General features: G+C 44.7%; 1 long non-coding RNA gene across 1 annotated transcript; it reads right to left on the bottom strand.

The window, feature by feature from the left end:
* Positions 1-1,371: 1,371 nt before the first annotated feature.
* Positions 1,372-16,525, bottom strand: LOC310763028. The gene is made up of 5 exons (XR_014548395.1): positions 16,394-16,525; positions 12,842-12,963; positions 8,646-8,827; positions 7,167-7,512; positions 1,372-1,572 (listed from the first exon to the last, which is right to left on the bottom strand). It is a non-coding gene; the product is annotated as an uncharacterized lncRNA (long non-coding RNA).
* Positions 16,526-20,105: the final 3,580 nt, after the last annotated feature.

Genomic DNA, 20,105 nt, shown 5'->3' with positions numbered 1-20,105 from the left:
TTTCCGTGCGCTCTGCTTTCCATCACAGTGTCCCATTGTGCCAGAAGCGGTTAAGTCATGCTGGGCACATGACCCAGAAAGCTGTCTGTGGACAAACGCCAGGTCCCTTGGCCTGAAGCGAGATGAGCACCACACCCCATAGTCGCCTTTGCCTGGAATCAACCATCCAGGGTCCTTTCCCCTTTCCCCCTTTTACTGATGTTGTTAGCATAAGCAGCATGGAGAGATGAAAATGTAATCGGCACATATATACTTGTTCAATAATGTCTCCATGCTCTGCAAATATTAATTAATAGGGAGAAAGGGGTAAAAGTCTGTCCTCACCCTGATGTCCCGCTGTAAGATGCAGGACTATAAGAAGTGGGAGGAATTAGTGAAAGATTGACTCTTAAAACAACAATAACAACAACAACACATTAAAAATACATTAAAACATCAGTCATAAAAAACTTCCCTAAAAGTGTTTCAATGCAGGGTCTTCTTCTTGCCATTTGAGACCATGCAGCTGTAATAGTTTCCCTTGCTGGGCTTGGGAACCTGTGAGAGGTTGTTATAATTTCATACCAGCTTACAAAATCTAGTGCCCTTATAGAAAGAGCAATTATATCCACCCTTTAAGCAGCAAGCGGCAAAAATAATTAAATGAGTAATTACATTCCCACTTTAAAGCTGTCACACAATTAAACTTAATTAGACATTCTCTATACTCCGCTAAACTTATACAAACAGCAGAAGGTAAGATGGGTGGGGCAAGGAAGACAGGAAAGGGGTCTTGGCAAAGGAGTCGAACTAAAAACGTATTATCTCCGTTATGGTGAAAGAGGGGAGCTGTGCGGATCTCCCTAGAACAACTGACCTGCCTCTATAGTAGCGTAATAGATGAGGAGGTTCCACATCGGAGGAGCAAAAGTCATAGTTACATGAGACAAAGCAAATCCTGGAGGAAGCTATGGGGACATAGCCTAGTAGCACAGGGCAGATTCAGCTAAACAGTTATTCTAGAGGGAGCAGTGCGGTGAGTCCCACTAGTGCAATGGAACCTCCCTACCCTCTTCCCCACAAATTGGTTCAGGGGGCACCAGGCTCTCTCTCTCTCTCTCTCTCTCTCTCTCTCTCTCTCTCTTCCCACCCCCATAATTTTTATTTAATTTTCTGTTTTACATTTTAGAATATTCATTTAAACCAACTTAAAATATCAGTGACTTCCCTTCTCTTTCCATGGTTCATTTTGCAGAACATAAATCCCTGAATATTTTATATAAACTAAATCATTCAGTATTCCATTATTACATCCATCAAAACTTATTTACACTGTTGCATTTATCTTAATGCTGCCAACATTCTTAAATATACACAATCTCCCCCCCCATATATTCAATAAACATTTTCCAATCTTCTTTAAACGTATGTTCTTCTTGTTCTCTTATTCTGTATATTAGGTCTGCAAGCTGTGCATATTCCATCAGTTTAAGCTGCCATTCTTCTTTAGTTGGAACTTCGCTCGTTTTCCATTTGGGGGCTAATAAAACACTGGCCGTGGTATTGGCATACATAAATAACCTTTTTTGACACCTGGAAATTTCCACCTGAATTATCCCCAGCAAAAGGGACTGGGTTTTGTTGTTTTTTAAAGTACCTTTAAACATTTTTTTTCTATTCGTTATGAATTATTTCCCAATACTCTTTTACCCTTTTACATGCCCACCACATATGATAAAACGTACTCAGTCTCATTGCATCTCTAACACTTACCTGATTCAGTCTTATGCATCTTAGCAAGTCTACTCGGAGTTAGATACCATCTGTAAATCATTTTGAAGTACCAGGTAGTTCTCCCAGGAGGCATCAGGCATGGGGCAGGGAGTCTAGCATAGGGCAGTCTTCCTGCTTGCCTATGCTGTCCCCAAGGCCACATGCTGGAGCAACCTTCAACGAGCTCATCCTTGCTATGTGGCATCATTCACCATTAAGCCCCTATGGCATGAACATGGACCTACAGAAAAGCACTACTGTCTAAGGGCTCGTCCAGCCTTCATGTCTGGCACAGGTCCATGTTTTAAAGCTCCGTATCTAAGCGCTTTTCTTTCTTTCTTTCTTTCTTTCTTTCTTTCTTTCTTTTGTCCCAGCAACTTCATACCCTCCAACATTTCTCCAATGAAAATAAGGATGCCCTGGGGGGCCACCAGGGGTGCATTGGAAGATGGCCAACAATACCATCTCTCCCACTCACACGAGGTAATTAAGAGGCTGATATGGGAGTATGCAGCCTCCCTTATTCCCCAAGGATATGGGGAATACTGCCTTGCCTGCTGTGGCCATAAATCACCCCCGGATTCGAAAGAAGGGGGTGAGGGCACTAGGCACAAAGCCCTTGTGTGGGTCCGGCTCTCCCGGACGCTGTCTCTGATTGCGCACTGGCTGCAGCAACTCGAAATAAACAATTGGAAAAGAAGCAAATGCACATATTTCAAGTGAAGAACGGGAGTGAAGACTGCTAATTAAAGTGACCTCTGTGAATGTAGAGCGATGGGTTGGATTTAACGGAATATATCATGAAGAAGATAAGGTTCAGTATGCCGGAACGGGACTGGATGGGGGGGACTTTTTTTCTTTTCTTCTATGGGATTAACCAATAACCCCTCCCCAAGAAAGAACCGTCGCATAATTGACCTAAGCAGGATGATTAAAAACTGTGTGGAAATGATTTACTACCAAAAGTTTGGCTTATGGAGATCGAGAAAAGAACAAGGGCTTTTGATGACGCAGCAATAAAAAGGGAGTCGCCATCTTGGCAGGTCCTGTCGAAAGACTGATGATCGGGAGGAGGAAGCTTTGTTTTCATATTGGATTCTTGGCAGAACCTCCTCAGAGGACTGAGAAAGGGAGTGACAGACCTGTGAAAATTTAACGAGTAGACGGCAAGAATGTTTTTCTTTATGGAAGTGATGAAATAACGGTAGCTGTCTGAATAAGACTCTTGGACGAATGGAAAAACTCACACAGGGTTACAAATTTGTTTCAACCCGCTTGTGGAAACTATCAGAGGTCACAAAGACAAAGAGAAAGGAAAAATATATGAAAATAACAAGAAGAGATGTGGAAAACAACAAGAAAGGATTGGATAGAATTGTGAACATTATTTGGACAGATTTGTGGACATTAAAGCAGCAGAAACAAGAGGATTGGATCCCTTTTGGAACTTGAAATATGGGTACCCCCAACAAAAATTTAAAATTCGGCTTTGTAATTTGGAATTTATGTGATTTGATTTGATTGGTCTGTTAATAAAAAATATTTTAAAAAAGAAAAAGAAAATAAGGATGCCCTGTTCCATCATAATAATAATATTTATAGCCTAACTACCTCACTGTGTTGCCCCAGCTACTCTGAGTGGCTTCCAACATGTATAAAAACATAATAAAACATTCAACTTTGAAAAACTTCCCTATACGGGGCTGCTTTAAGATGTCTTCTAAAGGGACGTCCTAAGGAAAAGTGGGACATTCCGGGATCAAATCAGAAACTGGGACAGCTTCTGTAAATCCAGGACAGTCCCTGGAAAATAGGGACATTTGGAGGGTATGCACTTACCCGGCAAAAACCTGCTCTTCACCACTGAATCAGAGACAGAGGTAGATTTAGGGGAATGTTACCAATTCAGTCACAGAGCAAGGAACCTTGGGGGTGCCATGGGGGACGCCACAACTATCATTTAGAACGGAGCGCAAGAGGCAGAGGGTGCCAAATTTTAGCATCTCACAGAGTGCCACTGAAATTTGAGACACCAAGATCTCTGCACAATCCACAGAAAACCTGAGTTGCCATTTGTTCAGATTCAGCATGAACGAGTGGCTTTTCTTGGGGAAAGCAGAGCCGGGGGAAGCCTTCAGGCATGGAGCTTTGAAGTGTGGGTCTGTGCAAGGCACGGGGCAAAAAGGAAGTTTGGATGAGCACTAATGGGAGTTCTGCTGGGAAATTTACCAGCCATTCATGCCTGCTATTTCTAGGCCCGAGACTTAACTTGCGTTGTTTTATATTCTAAGGAAAAACTTGCTAAAGAGATGCAGACTTTGATTTGTTGTTTGAGTTAGGCTCATTAACCAATTTGCTGAAACAACGGAGCGGGCCCAGTTTTCTACACAGAACATGCGTCTTTTCTTCTCTATCCTCTTCTCTCTCTCTCTCTCTCTGACTTTTATTACCATTTCATTTATGTGCTTATTAGCTCTTGAAAAACATGCTTGGGAAGGTTCCCCTTTAATTAAAATTTTATCTGAAGGCTGAAGAATCCGCACCCAGAATGTTATCCTTTTTGCTTTTCTATCTCTCTCTCGGAAATGCATGCATCCCATTATAGTCTGCAGAGCAATGCGGAAGCCCTTGTGCATTTATGACAGCTTTCCTGTTCCATTTCCACACTTTGCTGCTTTGCACGCGATAGGAGGGCCTGTTTTTCATCCACTTAATAGAGACAACCACAACAAAAGTCCACATGACGATGATTACATGGCTGTTGTATCAGTGGTTTGTCAGTAATCGTATTGCAGTCGGTCCTTAGCCTGTTAGTGGCCTCTACATATTTGGAGAACATGTAAAAGGGGGAGCATGGCTGCATCTTCAGGCCCTGTTTGCAGCATGAACATTTGCAGTGGCTCCGATCTCAGACATCCATGCATTCAGCAAATGTCTGAAGTGGTGGCCTATGTGCGCGTAGCCAGGTACATGTAGGTAGAGGCGTAGCTAGCTGCTCAGGTGCCTGATGCGGGGATGTGTCCTGCAGCCGTGGGCAGGGCGATCCACCCGTGGTGGCAGTGTGATCCACCCATGGGGGCAGGACGATCCACCCATGGGGGCGGGGCAAGCCTCTCTGACGCTTGGAGCCTCTCCGCCACCTCCCCCTCAGCTGTAGGGCGGCAGAAGGAGAGGCAGTAGGCAGGCGCAAGTCCCACGCTGCTATTTCAGACAGCAGAACCTGCAGGCGCCAAAGCCACCACGTCACTCCTAAAAAGTTTCGTGAGCCCAATTTGGTTTTTGTAACTCATTTTGTCACACACACACCCTCAGTGATGACACCCAGGGCAGACCGCACTCCCTGCACCCCCCTTCCTCTGCCACTGCATGTAGGCTTTGCCATGTGATCAAGAGCCGCTGTCATGTGTGGCTCCCAATCTTGTGCTCAGGTAGAGCTATACACACACATAGTTCTCCCTTTAGATCTTCACTGGAAACACAGAGCCAGGAACGAGGCAGATTTAGAGTAGTACAAGCAGTTCCGCCCAGTGGCATAGTGTGGGTTGCTAGCACCCAGGACTGCGTGGAGGCAAGAGTGGGTGTGAGGGAGGGAAACAGGTGGAGTATGCATGCCCATTCAACTGCCTGACGGCATTGTTCCATTGTCTGGCAAGGTCACTTCCTGGTTCACACGGCGAAGCCATTTTCAATGGAGCCCAGCCATGGAAGCATGCAGCTGTATTGAAGCAGCTCCGAGTGTTGAAATTTTGCTCCCCGGGCAACTGCCTCTGTGGCCCCTCATGCTATGCCACTGGTTCTGCCACACTGATTGATGCAGAGCCTAGAGGGCACCACAACTATGACATGGTGAACTGAGCAGAAAGGAAGGTGAGAGGCAGGGGGCGTTGCATTTTGGCCTCACACAGGGCACTGCTGAAATTTGAAAGAGTCAAGTCTGCCAGGGGTGGTAATGTTTGCACTGGAGGCGCAGCCTGTGCATATAGCCATGCTCCCCAGGGCCAGCCTTGTCATGTGGCACAGGAGGTGCATGAGGAGAGGTGTAAATAACAGGCAAATGGAAGGGTCAGAGGAAGCCAGGAGTGGAAGGAGGCAGAGACAACTGGGTCAGCCTCAGGCGGCACGATGTCTTGCACTGCCTCTGCTCTCATGGACCGCTGAATGCACAGAGGCAAAATGCCTGAATCTGGCCCATGCCATAAGCATTTCCTTCCCTTCCCTTAGTTCTGTTGCCTATGTTGATTCCTCCTCTACATTCTGATGCCTTATCTGTCTTCTCTTCTTCCCTAACCTCACACTCCTGTGCATCAGAGGAGGCAGACTGCTGCTGGAGGACGACAGGAAGAGATTGAGGCAACAGACACCAAATGAGACATGGGCTTCGCTGGCGCTGCAAATCTCTCCCACAGGCTTTAGGCTGCCTGCTCAAATTGCTGGGTTCTGGAAGAATGAAAAGGAAGTCACCTGCTTTGAAATGGTAGGAACCTGTCCTCTTGGCAGATGTTTTGGGGAAGTTGCTTGCAACCTATGAAGCTGTCGGGGAAACAGCTTAATTGACTTTCATGGGAGCCACTTGCTTCCCTTCGATGACATTGCAGGGACCTGGATAGGCTGTGACAAATTTAGACAGAAAGCGCTGGGCAGGAGCAGTTTTCTTCCATCCGTAACATTTATGATTGTGATTATGATTTAGACTAATATAATACTTGTTATTAAGAAGTATGGCATAAAATACAAAAAGCTGAAAATATATAAAATAGAATAGTTATAAAGCTAACTGTAACAGAATTAAGACAATGCAAAAATAAATGTATTAAAATACAGATAGCAAAAACAGCACAGCGCTATTAAAAGCCCTTTCCTTAAAACAGATAATTTCCAAAAGCATGACAGAATAAAATGATTTTCACTTGCCAGCAGAAGGACAGCAAAGAGGAAGTCTAGCCTCTCTAGGGAGTTCCAAAGTCTGGGAGCAGCCACTGAGAAGGCCCTCTCTCTCATCCCCACCAAGTGTGCCTGTTCATATTCATTGGTCACATTAAGTAACATAGTTAATAATGTTAAGGTAATTGTCAGTGGGCCAGTAATAATAATAATAATAATAATAATAATAATAATAATAATAATAATAATTTTACGTGGCTGGTTTCCCCAGCCACTCTGGGTGGCTCTTTATCCATAATGGAGAATTGTATGGATTTCCATGTATAATAAAATAAACATGAAACTTCTCTCTGTGAAGATATAGTCTACAGCGGATGAATATTAAGGTGTGAACCAGCCCAACCTCTCCTGCAAAAGGAGGGAGACACTCCCTGTGCAACACTTACTTGCTCTCCCATTCAAGCCGACACAAATTATGACAGAAACTCACAAAGCAGGCTATCGTTTCATCAGCACTCAACTTTTCCTCTCACCTTTTGCTCTCAGAGATTCATAATTGGAAGTGGTGCAGTTGTAACTCTTCCAACAGCAGCTCTCCAAATGTATCGATCAGAAAAGAATTAGACAATTAGACAGGCTCGCTTGGCGCCATCATTGTATAGCTTTAGGTACCAGGCAAAAACTTTCCTCTGTAACCAGGCCTTTAACTATCAGTGGCCTTTTAGACAAGCGGAAGGATGTTTTTAATGTACAGGCCTTTCATCTTCTCACCTGTGGCAGGTGAGATTTTCTTCCAGCAGCAAGGCAGAAAAGCCAGTTGACCGTTCCAGTGTTATGGGCTAGTGACTCTTGTGAACATATTTGCAAGGCTGATCTAGCCTAGGAAAAGTGATACAGTAATAATTGTGGCACTCATAATAGACTTGTCTCACAGCTTGGTTCCCATTGTTAGGCAATTACTTACCATGGAAAGGACATGATCTGTGGTCCCTCATCACATCACTTTTTTTTTAATGATCTCCTTATGAAAGCTAAATTGTGGAAAACTTTTTCATTCAACCAAGCCTACTCAGACACATAACTCAGTTACCTAAATTCATTTGCAAAGTTTTCCTGTTTTCATATGTGTTTTAATGGCGTCTATTTTAATAGTTTTGTGAACTTTAGCTGTGTTTTATCTACAGTTTTATTTTGCACAGAGCTTAAGGAGCTCTCTGATTAAGTGGTCTATAAACCTTTCTAAAGAAATAAATTAATTCGCATATAGAATGATGCCACCTACACATTCTGAACTTTTTGTGATGTGGGGACCAATAGGTGGGGGCGGGGGGGGGGAGTCAATGCAAGCCTCACTGTGATTATTCATTCTTGGAACTCTACACTATGAGCATGCCACCTTTCTGCTGAAAGGCAGCTCAAAAATAGGAGGAATCATAACTTGAATCCAAATAATTAAGCAATCCAAACAGAAGAGGATCTAGAAGAGGGGAACATGATGTCAGGAGATTGATAGCTTGAACTAGATGTTGCAGCAGTGCTTGAATGGGGTTGGCACAAAGGTCCCAATACCTTCTGCGATGCCTTAGCTACTGATTTTAGCTACTTTTTTTTAGTATAACTGGAGCAAGTCTGAGGTTGAGGCTTGTGGATTTCATTTAAGCCCCCCTCTACTTCCTCTCAACTCGAGCACTGTGAGCAGGGAGCAGATCGGTGGCTCTGATGTTCAGCCGCTGCCACATATGTCATACTATCTAAATGTGTATTAGTGAAAAGTTTTAACGTGGGTGGACTCCACTGAAGCTTTAGAAAAGCAAGCAGAGCTCTCTCTTTGCTTTTAATGTGTTGATAATTAACTAACTGCTGTTTCCTGCTAGCTAACACATTAGTGTTCGAAACTTAGATCAGGTGACAAAGGTATTTGGTGGCAAATCTCCATTTTGAAGGGAGTTGCCAGTTTAGTGTCCCGTCCCCCCCAACACTACAGCGAACAAAAGCATGTAAAAATGGCTCACCATGAGGTGCACAGTCGAAGGCCAATGGAGGCTGGAATGTAGGCTGGTGGGGAGAGACACAGTTTGGATTTTTGGAATTGCCTTTTATTTCCAAGATGCTGAGCCTGTGCTGGACAGCACAAGATACTGTGTGGATATTTTTGGATATATCATTTGATGTTTCTGTTTTGTTTTGAAGAGTTCTGCAAGATAAAGTTTGAATAATATTTTTGTGGGCCTGGACATTTCTTCCAAAAGGAGTAAGTTCTTATGCTTCCAGTTGCTTCAAACTGCACAATATCAATATATGCAATACTCCTGACCCTCCCAGAGCCAATCTTTTGGGTGTCCCACAACCCAGGGAAAGGAGGGGAGGGGAGGGGTTGAATCGAGCCCTCAGCCATTTATGACCCATCTATCGTAGCTTCCTTGGAATGTCCAAATGGGCTTTAAGTCCAGAATAGAGAGACATGATCAAGAGCTGGGGTCTCCAAACTACGGCCCACGGGCCAGATCCGGCCCACCAGGCTTGTAAATCCAGCCGCCAGCCAAAACGCCGGGCACCTGTCCTGAGCGCAGCAGCCGTGGTGGCAGCGCTTTCGCCGCCTGCCTGGCTCACCGGACTGCGGCGGCGGCAAGAGCGTGGAGAGCAGAGGAGCCTGTGCGAGCTCTGGCCTGCCCAGAGGAGCAGGGATGCCAACAGGGGAGTGGCAGCCAAAGAGCAGGCCTCACTCGGCAGCCTGGGCCCTCCACTGGCTCAACCGCTGGGGCTCTTCATTCGCCACCTCCCCCTGCAGACAAGCAGCAAGTTGTGGCAAGCGAGTGGGCAGCACCACCTCACACGTAACCCGCCACCTGTCCTTTGATGACAATGCCTCACTTTCCCTCTGCCTCTTCCGCCAGCTCGGGCAGCAGCCTCTAACGAGCCCAGGAGGCCCGCTCCAGCCTGGCTGGGGGCAGGCGCACGTCCTCTGGCCAAGCACTCCGGAGAAGCGAGGCCACCCAGGGCAGAATGGAGGGCCTTGGGAAGAGCCAGTAAGGTGGAGAGAGAATGGCTTCTCCAGGCAAGGCATGCCACCCCCCACAATGCTCAGTCCGTCCCCACACATTGAGGTAAACCCAGCGAGGTGAGGCGTTTCCTTGATGTTATGTATTGGGTTTAACACATTTTATGTTACAAGGCACGTTCTAACCAATCGTAGAAGCGTTGGTAGACGAACGTTCTAATGGCAAGTAAGTGCATGCACTTCCAACTGTCAACGGTCAGTTCATGCTTGGGATTATTATCGTGTTATCTAGTCAGTTTGGTTCTTGTGTTCCTATGAGTGAGCTGTTGTCACTGACAAATGTTGAATAAACTTAGTTGAGGAACTTATACTGTCTTGGGCTTCTGACTTTTTCTAAACATTTAACACTTGAAAAAAACGTGCACAATGGCCTCAGGAGCCCAAAATGTGAGTGGGGTCCACCAGCCCCTCAGCGTGTTTCTCTGGCTGTGTGAGCACCAGCAAGCTGCCTCCTCCCTCCCTGCCTCCCTCGCGCTGGTCACTGAGTGGAATGGAGCCTGAGCGGAACATGTTTGGTTACTGCCCCCGTTATGGTGGCTCCCAGTAGCTGCCACTTGCCTGGCAAGAGGCTATTGTTAGGGTGAGTCATGGCTAGCAGCTCTGGGGAGGCCTGTGGCACCCTGGGACTTTGTGTGTGTGGTGCCATGCCATGTGGTGCCCTGGCTGATGTGCTCTGCCCGAGGCTCAGCCCGGGGCAGCGGCGCACGCCATTGCCAGGAACAGGCAGAAGTTGTGCATGGTGAAGCTGATTGTCTGTGTGGCCAGCAACTGCCCTCTTCCTCCATGTCTCATTTCCTCCATTCCAGCATCATAATATGTCCCCCCCGTGGAACGCCCTCCCATCAGATGTCAAAGAAATAAACAACTATCAGACTTTTAGAAGACATCTGAAGGCAACCTTGTTTAGGGAAGCTTTTAATATTGGATGAATCATTGTATTTTAATATTCTGTTGGAAGCCACCCAGAGTGGCTGGGGAAACCCAGCCAGATGGGTGGGATATAAATAAATTAATAATAATGATGATGATGATGTTGGCATATCACAAGGTTTAGCTGGAGATACATTATGATGTTGGAAAGCAGGTATCACTCAGCCCTAATGTCAACAACTCCTTCATCCTCATTAAACAACAAGCTGCAAAATACCTTTTTAGATTTGGTACACCCAACCCTCCCCTTTCCTTTGCATCTTCTAAAGCTTTATAGGTTCCCCCCTTGCTATATAAACCTAGATAAATATTTTTGCCTTTGTTTGAACTGCAAGTCATTAGCTGTAACACGTAATGTGCATAGGAATTCGTTCATTTTTCCCCCAAAATGTAGTCCGGCCCCCAACAGTGTCTGAGGGACAGTGAACCGGCCCCCTGCTTAAAAAAGTCTGAGGACCCCTGATCAAGAGCATTGGGAAGGCACCTTTAAAATTTTGGTTTTCAACTGTGCATTTTCATCTCAAACACGAGACTATTATAATACATTAATGGCTCCGAGCATTGTGGTAGAAAATCACCTTGGACTGCAAACCTATTAACTGCTCCATACGCATTAGGGGAGAAAATAAAGACATGGCTATGCACTTCCTGAAATAGTCACTCTGTCACATCACGATCAATGAAAGCAGTGAAATAAAACCCCTGGCAGTTTTGCTGGCCTGGAGTGATATGCGTAAACTGTTAGCAGAAGCTTTGCTTCTGCAAATATTTTTTAAAAGGACCCTGCAAACACACACACACAGAGATGCTCTTCAGCTTACACTCTGCATCTTTCAACAGTGATCTATAATGTTATCAAAGAAGCTTGAACTCCCTAGATCCCAGTTGTTCTTCTCCACTTCTACATTAAGAATTAGACCAGGTTGTTCCATGCACAGGTAGTTCATGAAATCTAACCATCAAGAGTTCTCTTCTCGATCAAAAATGTACCTCGTTTCAATTGCAGAACGTACTTGAAACATGGCAAACGCTAAGTGGGATAGAGAACAACCAAGAGTTGCCTAAATAACTCACTGCGAAAAGTGAGGTTACAGGGAACCAGGCAGAGGGCCTTCTCAGTAGTGGCGCCCATCCTGTGGAACACCCTCCCACCAGATGTCAGGGTAATAAACTATCTGACTTTTAGAAGACATCTGAAGGCAGCCCTGTTTAGGGAAGTTTATAATGTTTGAAGTTTTATTCTGTTTTTAGTGTTCTGTTAGGAGCCACCCAGATGGGTGGGTTATTAATAATAAAATTATTATTATTATTATTATTATTATTATTATTATTATTATTATTATTATTATTTTCTGCGAGGAGATGGAAAAAAGATAAGAAATGGCTCCATTCAGATAAGGAATCTCCTTGGTGTGTGTTATACCTGCTTTATTATTATCCTACTTGGGTAATCATATAGAAAGCAAAAAGGCAGTAGATTCTCTGACTTTTCTACATTCAATGTTTCTGAGACATTTTGAGTGCTTTTACAGAAGGAAAGTGATAGAAAATGATTGACAATATTAACATTGGAAGTGCAGGCCAATTTTTAAGAACATTCCTAACCCTCAAGTATCTTCCTGTGTCTTTGGTCAACCATTTCAAATAGTAACTTTTATTCCTGGTTTGTAAAGAGTTTTGCTGCTTATTGAAGTCATAAAGAATTATAGAGAAAGAAGAAGTTGTGTTGAAAGAACCAAGTTCTTTTTAGAATAAATTTTGTGAACAATTAAAGAACCAACATCATATGTTATTATTTTCTGTTTTTAGTGTACTTTTCTATTTTGTTGGCATAACATAATCATGAAGTTACGTTGAAAGCATAGGATGTAAATAATGAAAATAAATCAAGTCTTTTCTGTGTAAAAATAAGAGAAGTTAGATTTAAAAGTGAGGGGCCTTTATATATGCTAGGAACTGATTAAGCAATTAACAAGCAGATAAAACCATTATTTGTCTACAATATTTTCAACTTAATGTTTATATGAATAAGGGAGGAAAAAAGAGACCCTGTGTGTTTCTTTAACAGAATTTGAAAAGAAAGTTGTAGACTGTAAAAAGCAAAACCCTGAAGGTGTATTATTGAAACATCTAAACTGATTACAAGCATGGTGAATTAAAAAGGAAACACTATATGAGGTTACTGCCAAAAAAAGGCACCCCTTTGTCACGTGTCATCACCCCAAAGTGACTTGCCCATAGTGTGCCATCATAACTTCATCATAACTTCCTGTCCCACTCTAAGTAACTGGTATCAGTTGTGAAGTCTGGAAAACAAAAGGGGCAGGTCAGCCTAAAAATACCTGTTCAAAGAAAGAGAGTGGGGGGAGACTCAATATAAGGCTTTCAATTTCAACAGCCCTGCATCTAGTACTGCCTTCATTCAGCCACTGGAATCCTAGGGCATTAGCAAAACAATAGGAAGGCTGGTTTGACAGAGCTAACAGTGGTTGGTAAAACTACGATTCGGTGCATTTGAAACATACCCTCATTAGAAAATCCTCACCCTGGTTCAGGTCAGCTCCAGTTCCCTTCAAATCTGCATCCAGCTCAGATTTGCTCCCACAAGTCACACCCAATCAAGCCGCTACCACTTTGCCCAAGAGGGAAAATCTTATCTGAGCAGGCCCAGGAAGAACGTTTCCTGCCACTGAGTTTCTCCCTGAGAATACTCCACTAGTATTATCTCCTGTAGAGACCAGCAAAGCCTCTCTGCCACTGCTTATAATACATTTCCTCTTCTCAAAGTATTTTTTTTTATTCTTACATTGCACAGGGAAACAAATGTGGGCCAGCATGCTTCACTCTTATTTTTTAAATTTCATTAAGAATACTGTCTTCTTTCTCAGTATCTCCAGAAAAAGTGCCCCCGCTCAGTCATTTTTGAGGCAAACCAAATAGAGTCTCCCACCATTCTAGAAACAGCTGAACGAACCTTGTTTACTTAGCAAATGTTCTGCTTAGTTTCCTCTTGACCCGGTATTATCCTTCAGTGTGAGCAACCAAAAGGGAGGAAAGAATAAAATAGGATGTAATCTTTGCTAACTGTCAGTGCTATTGATAAAAGTATAGATTTTCCATTACAGCCTGCTTTGGCAATAAGTGTTAAAATCCATCCCTGGATGCTAATCCACCAAAATAAAATATGGGTTGCCTCAGAAGCTCTGCACCTGTCTTTCTGTTGTCTGGAGCTAGAGAAATAGTAAAAAGCGTGCAATCCCCTGCTTATAGAACACCCACTGATTTTAATGGGGCAGGAAGGACTGCAGTCAAGTATAGCAGCTTATTGAAGTACATGATTAAAAAGCAACTGGCATTGTTGGGAAACCTATGTGAACACTTCACAGCTTTTATTAGAAGCAGGGTTATCATTCACATATATTGACTTGGCTATCACTGTCGTGCGATGCTATTCACAGGTTTACTCTCGGCAAAATTCACAATCTTCTGAAACCACGCACAATCGGAGCAGTATATCTTGATATCGGTAAGGCAACCGAGATGATCAAGTGTCTGGAAACTGAGCCTTGTGAGGAATGGTTGAGGGAGCTGGGTATGTTTAGCCAGGAAAAGAGGAGACTAAGAGCAGATGTGATAGCCATCTTCAAATAGCTAACGGGCTGTCACATGGCAGATGGTGCAAACATGTTTTCTCCTGTTCCAAAGGGTAGGACACACACCAAGAAAGTAAATTCCAACTAAACATCAGAAATATCTTTCTGACAGTAAAAGCTATGATCCATAGCTAGCTGTGATCCATAGCTGTTCTGCTCCATAGCTATGGAGCAGACAGTGGAACAGAATCCTTCAGAAGGTGATAGACTCTTTTTCACTGGAGGTTTTTAAGCAGAGCTTGGATGGCTATCTGTTCTGGATGCTTTAGTTGAGATTCCTGCATTCCAGGGTTTTAGTAGGTGGCCCTAAGGGTCCCTTCGAACTCTACAATTATATGATTCTGTGTTTACCCACCTCCTCCTGAACTGCTTTGCTGGCACAATCAGGAGAGGGACTATTGGCAAGTTGTGAGGGAAGGGGATATTATAGATTGTGTTTTGTGGAATCTGTGATATGCACATGAGAGAAGGACTCATCGAGATCACACCCTTCCCCCCAAGGAGCCACAAAAGACCCTCACACAACCCCCCACTATCATCTCAGATCTGATTGCTCACCAAGCAAACTGCATGCCTCACACTAAGGTAAAGAACCTTTAACAAGCCTGGAAGAAAACTGTTAAAACTTAGAATGAAGAAGTGGAACCTGCAAGCAAATGCTGCAGTGCCTCTTCACTCCCTAACAGGTATGTTTCTGTTCTGAGAGCTTTGTGGGCATGACTTCTTCTAGAATAAACTGTTTGGGGCTCAATCAGGTGTCATGGACTGGCTGCACACAGAGGAATGGTGGGAGGAACCAGCTGGGGAACCACCAGAGAAGAAGACTCAAAGCCCAGAGAGTGGTGGGACGATGATGAGTGATCAGAGGGAGAAGACAGGGAAGAGGTGTCAGAAGCTGAATAGATAACAGGGCTTAGTGAGCTGGGAGAGTCTGTGGTAGAGAGAAGTCCAGGATCAGAGGCAGAAGCTGAAGCAAAAGAGTGGGAAGAGAGAAGCCAAGAGGCAGAGATGAGTCTGAAGAGTCACGGGTGTCTCCTCCTCCTGCTGTGACAAGCTCCCCTCTCCACTTGTCTCCCAGGAACAGAAGAGGCATGAAAAGGATGGGGCAGCAACAGGCTCCCATCAGCCCCCTTCAGCATCACCAGTGGTCAGGGATGATGGGAATTGTCTTCCACATGATCTATGACAATATATTTTACTCTATTGTGATGTGAGGGTTATAAAGGAAGCCCCTTATACACAGAAAAATCAGGAAGTGAGAAGTAACCAGTATTCATATAAAGAAACTCATCCTCAAGGGCCGTAAAATCAAATTATAAGCCCGGCTAGGAAGACTCTGGATCTCTTAACATTTATCGCAAGTGCTAAATTAGTTAAAACATAATTGCATTTAAAACGGTGAAAGTCAATTGAAGATGGAGATGGAGATGCTAATTATTCTCCCTGGTTTATTTTATAATTATGGGTTCATTGAGTTAATGATAAAGAGACAGCAGCTATATTTTCTATTTGAGGACTACACTGGGGCTCAAGCTTGCCTACTTCACATGCTCTCTGTACTTAAAAAGATAGCTCCTGCATCCAAGAGTTGATTGAATGCTTGTGGCACTCTGCACATGATAATTATTATTATTTACACCCAATCCATTTGACTGGTTTGCCCCAGCAACTCTGGGTGACTTCCAGCATAACAAAAACACAGCAAATGTCAAACATCAAAAGCTTCCCGATACAGGGCTGCCTTCAGATGTCTTCAGAAAGTTGCGTAGTTCAGTGAACCCTCTGCCTTACTGTTGTTTCACATTTTAGTGCCTGAGCTCTGTATTTGTAGACACAATGGATTGTATTCACCTAATTTTTACTCAGAGCAGACCCACTGAAATTAAGGACCATGGCCAACTTAAATCCATTTCAATGGGTCTACTCTGAACAACAGTTAATTGACTACAACTCAATCTACCCTGGCCCTATGGCTCATTTGACTGAAATTTCTGAGTGGTTAGAAGTTCATGGGAGAAACTACACTGCCCTAAGCTTGTTTCATATTCCTGTGTTTCTTTTTTCTTTTAAATCTAAGGGGCTAGCACACATGCAGTTGAACTCTGCAGGGTAGCCTTACCAGATCTCCAGCTTCAGCTCAGACATTCCAGCCTCAAAGCCCAACCTTCTGAGCTCTGGGCCAACAGCAGGTTTAGGAGGCCCGGGAAAAGTTGTGCTGTGCTGTGCTCTCCAAGCACACACATGTGGCAAACTGCCAGCAGTCAGCGAAGACCCTGATGGTTATGATGTAACAATCATCAGGCTCCACCTGGCAGCCTCATAGGTTCTTCCTCTTCCATGTCACAATGCTTGATTCTTACAAGATAGCATATGTAATGTCTGGGAGGCTTAAGATGCACGGTGGTGTGGGGGTTAATGTGTCAGATGAGGCTCTGAGGGACCAGAGTTGAAATCCCCATTCAGCCATGATGACGACGACGATAATAATAATTTTATTATTATACCCCGCCCATCTGGCTGGGTTTCCCCAGCCACTCTGGGCAGCTTCCAGCACATATAAAAACATAATAGAACGTCAAACATTTAAAATTTCCTGATACAGGGCTGTCTTCAGATGTCTTCTAAAAGTTGTGTAGTTCTTTACCTCCTTGTCATCTGAAGGGAGGGCATCCCACAGGCAGGGCGCCACCACTGAGGTGGTCTTCTGCCTTATTCCCTGTAACTTCACTTCTCGCAGTGAAGGAAACGCCAGAAGGCCCTCAGAGGTGGACCTCAGTTGTCACGGTCCGGTCTACGGGCGATCGAAGTCCCAGCTGAGGACGTCGGGACCGGGGGCAAGATGGCGGGGTGGGAGCAGGAACAAGAGTCCAGAAGCCAGGGATTTGAGGGTCAGGAAGCAGAGAGTCACGAAGTCAAGGGTCCGAGGGTCGAGAAGCAAGGAGTCACGAAGTCAAGGGTCCGAGGATCAGGAAGCAAGAAGCCAAACGCAGCAAGGTGGGGGAAGGAAGCGTGTTGCTGTGGCAAAGAGCCAAAGGGAAATGCTGACATATCCCTTCCTGGCTCTTGCCACCAGGTACAGTGAGTTGCCAAGCAGCCTCACCTGTGTGGCTGCGCCTTGCCTCTCCAGAACAAACTTAGGAAGGCCCCAGTCCTGCAAAGCCCTACTGGTCACAGGGCCTGGCTCCTGCATGCACTCCTGACATCAGTGTTCGGGCTGAATGATGGGGGTGGGTGGAGACGCTCCTTCAGTGATCTTCAGCTTGTCTTTCTGTCTCAGCCTAGCCTGCTTCACAGGGTTGTTGTGAGGATAATGTGAGGAGAGGGAGCAATATATATACTACCCCGAGCTCCTTGGAAGAAAGGTGGAGGATATACCTTTAACGGATAAGTTTGGTTGAACTTACTTAAGTGCCACAACAGAAACAAATGAACAAGGTCGTTTTTTCTTGGTGCTTGACTTTGTCAAAGCAACAAGCAGAAGGAGCACTAAAATCGTTTTGTGCCTATAGTTATTATCTGTAACACTCGCCAATGCTATCAACACTGTCTCTTTAAAGAAAGGCACCACGAGTGGTCATCAAGGTAGTGGCATGAATTCGTCAACAGCAAGAGATTGTTGTCAGGGAAACTCACCAGAATGAGCTGTGCGGGGTAGGAAATCAAACTTCACCTTAAAAGGATAACTAAGGACACTTCTTACAAACTCAAGATAAGGAAACAAACTACAGGACATTCTGCAGAGACTGAAGTGCCCCTTTGTGGCGTACAGTGGAACAATCCAAGCAAAAAATTTGTGGGTGCCTGGGTCCCCAGGCCCCCCTGGAGATGGTGCCAGTGACGGAAAACCCGTGTGGCCCTCCAGGTGTTGTTGGACTTCAGTTCCCATCATCTTTGACCACTTACTTGCCATGCTGGCTGAGGCTAATGGGAACTGGAGTCAAACCACATCAGGAGGGCCACATGTTCCCCATCCTTGTGGAACTGACCTTTCCCCCCTCATCTGCCTTGGGAATTGCATACCCACAGAGACCTCCATCAGAGCTGTCTTTGCCTGCTAAAAAAAAAAAAAAAAAAGGCGCTACAGTCTGTCCAGCTACATAGGTGAAATATCTTGTCTCTCACAGAGTCAAAAATGTCAAAGTAACCCTCCCTGCTGGATCAGACCAAAGGCCCATCTAGCCCAGCATCTCGTTCTCATAGCAGCTAACCAGATGTTGGTGGGAAGTCTGCAACCTGCACATGATCACTAGGTACCACACACACAGGGAGAGCGAGATTCTCCTCCATGGTTACCAGGGAACCCACAAAGAGCATCATCTGAAACAGCCGCAGATGTCTTGGGATTAGGCATCATCCATAGTTGTTCCCCCAGAGCCTACACAAGCCATCGCTGCCTTAAAAAAATAATAACCTTATTATATGTACATAAGTTTTCACTTGGAGCCCCACTGTCTAATAGAAAGGCAGGCTATAGAATCATCCAATCAGTTAATTGTATCCACGTACAGGCTCAAATGCCCTTATTATACAAGACTGAATATAGCAATCTTGGCTTTCAAGAACATGTTTAGGGGGAAAAAAACTTCTCATGTGGGGCCAAGAGGCTGTCAAAGATGTCCCTTGCATTGTCCTAGGATCATCCTGAGAGAATGGGCATCTGATATTTCTTTGCCATGCCATTTTGAAGCTGTCAATTGAGGGATTTAGCAGCAAGACTCCCATTGCAGCCAGCAGGAGCCGAGCGGTTAAAAAGCCCTTGTGAGAAGCTTTAGAAGCAACTCACTAATGTCCCCATTTCTGTGTCCAAACAGAACGGTTATCTGTCAGTAAGGAGGCTGCGGGTGGCACATCAAAACTTGGCTCTCCTGGTTGACAGCAGCTTCCATTTGCACACAGCAGGATAATTTGGGTTCTCTCAAAGCTTGCTTGGAAGTGTTTTAATTCTTCTCTGAGCGGACATACAGATAGGCCTCCCAGAGCTGGCCAAGGCTCCTGACCCCACCGTAAAGCCTCAGTCCCCCTTTGCCTCACAGAGCTGCCTTCCAGTGACCAATTGATTTGTTCCTTTCTATTCCCACCACTTGCCCTGTACTTTTCTAGTCTTTCCCTTGAGAGACAGCCTCTTCAGCTGACCAAAGCATCAGGTCCTATTCTGGGGAGAAACAGAACAAACTACAATTATGTCTGGGAAGGAAGGATCGACGGTGAAGGAGAAATGCTGACAGATCTTATGCGATTTTTGTAGGTAACTGTGTTCACATCTGTGTGATGCTTTGAGTACAAAGTGGCTGGGGAAACCCAGCAGGATGGGCGGGGTATAAATAATAAAACAATTATTATTACAAGGCTTCTCAGCCCTTACCCAGCCCTTAAACATACGACTTACCTTTTGCAATCAATCCCTCAGGAATCCTCTCCCGTTTCTCTTCCATTTGCCGCAATCACATTATTCATATTTTCATTGTATTTTTGTTGCTGCTGCTTTGATTTGGGGCATCACATGGCAGAACAGAGTCTCAAACAAAGATGTGCTCTTCCAAGCCCACAATCTCAGCATGTCTGCACTCCTGTCTCAGTGATGTCCACGCTGGCTTGGTCATGTGCACAGAATGGAAGATGTGCTTTAAGGGGAGCTAGCTTTAGGCACCAGGCCTGTTGGCAGCTGAGAATAACTTTTTTTCTTTAATGCCTTCATTGGCATTCAGTGTTGGTGCATAAGTGCTTAAAATAGTAGCCTGGTGGTTTTTGGTAAGTTTTATTTGAAAGGTTGAAAGTTGCTCATTAATGCCGGTAGGGACTTCTGACAAGAGCTTCACAAGATCGTTTTTGAT

This window comes from Podarcis filfolensis (genome assembly GCF_964270895.1).
Source record: "Podarcis filfolensis genome assembly, chromosome: 5".
Lineage (NCBI taxonomy): Eukaryota > Metazoa > Chordata > Lepidosauria > Squamata > Lacertidae > Podarcis > Podarcis filfolensis.
The sequence above is the reverse complement of the archived record's forward strand: the minus strand, read 5'-3'. Positions and strand labels throughout refer to the sequence as shown.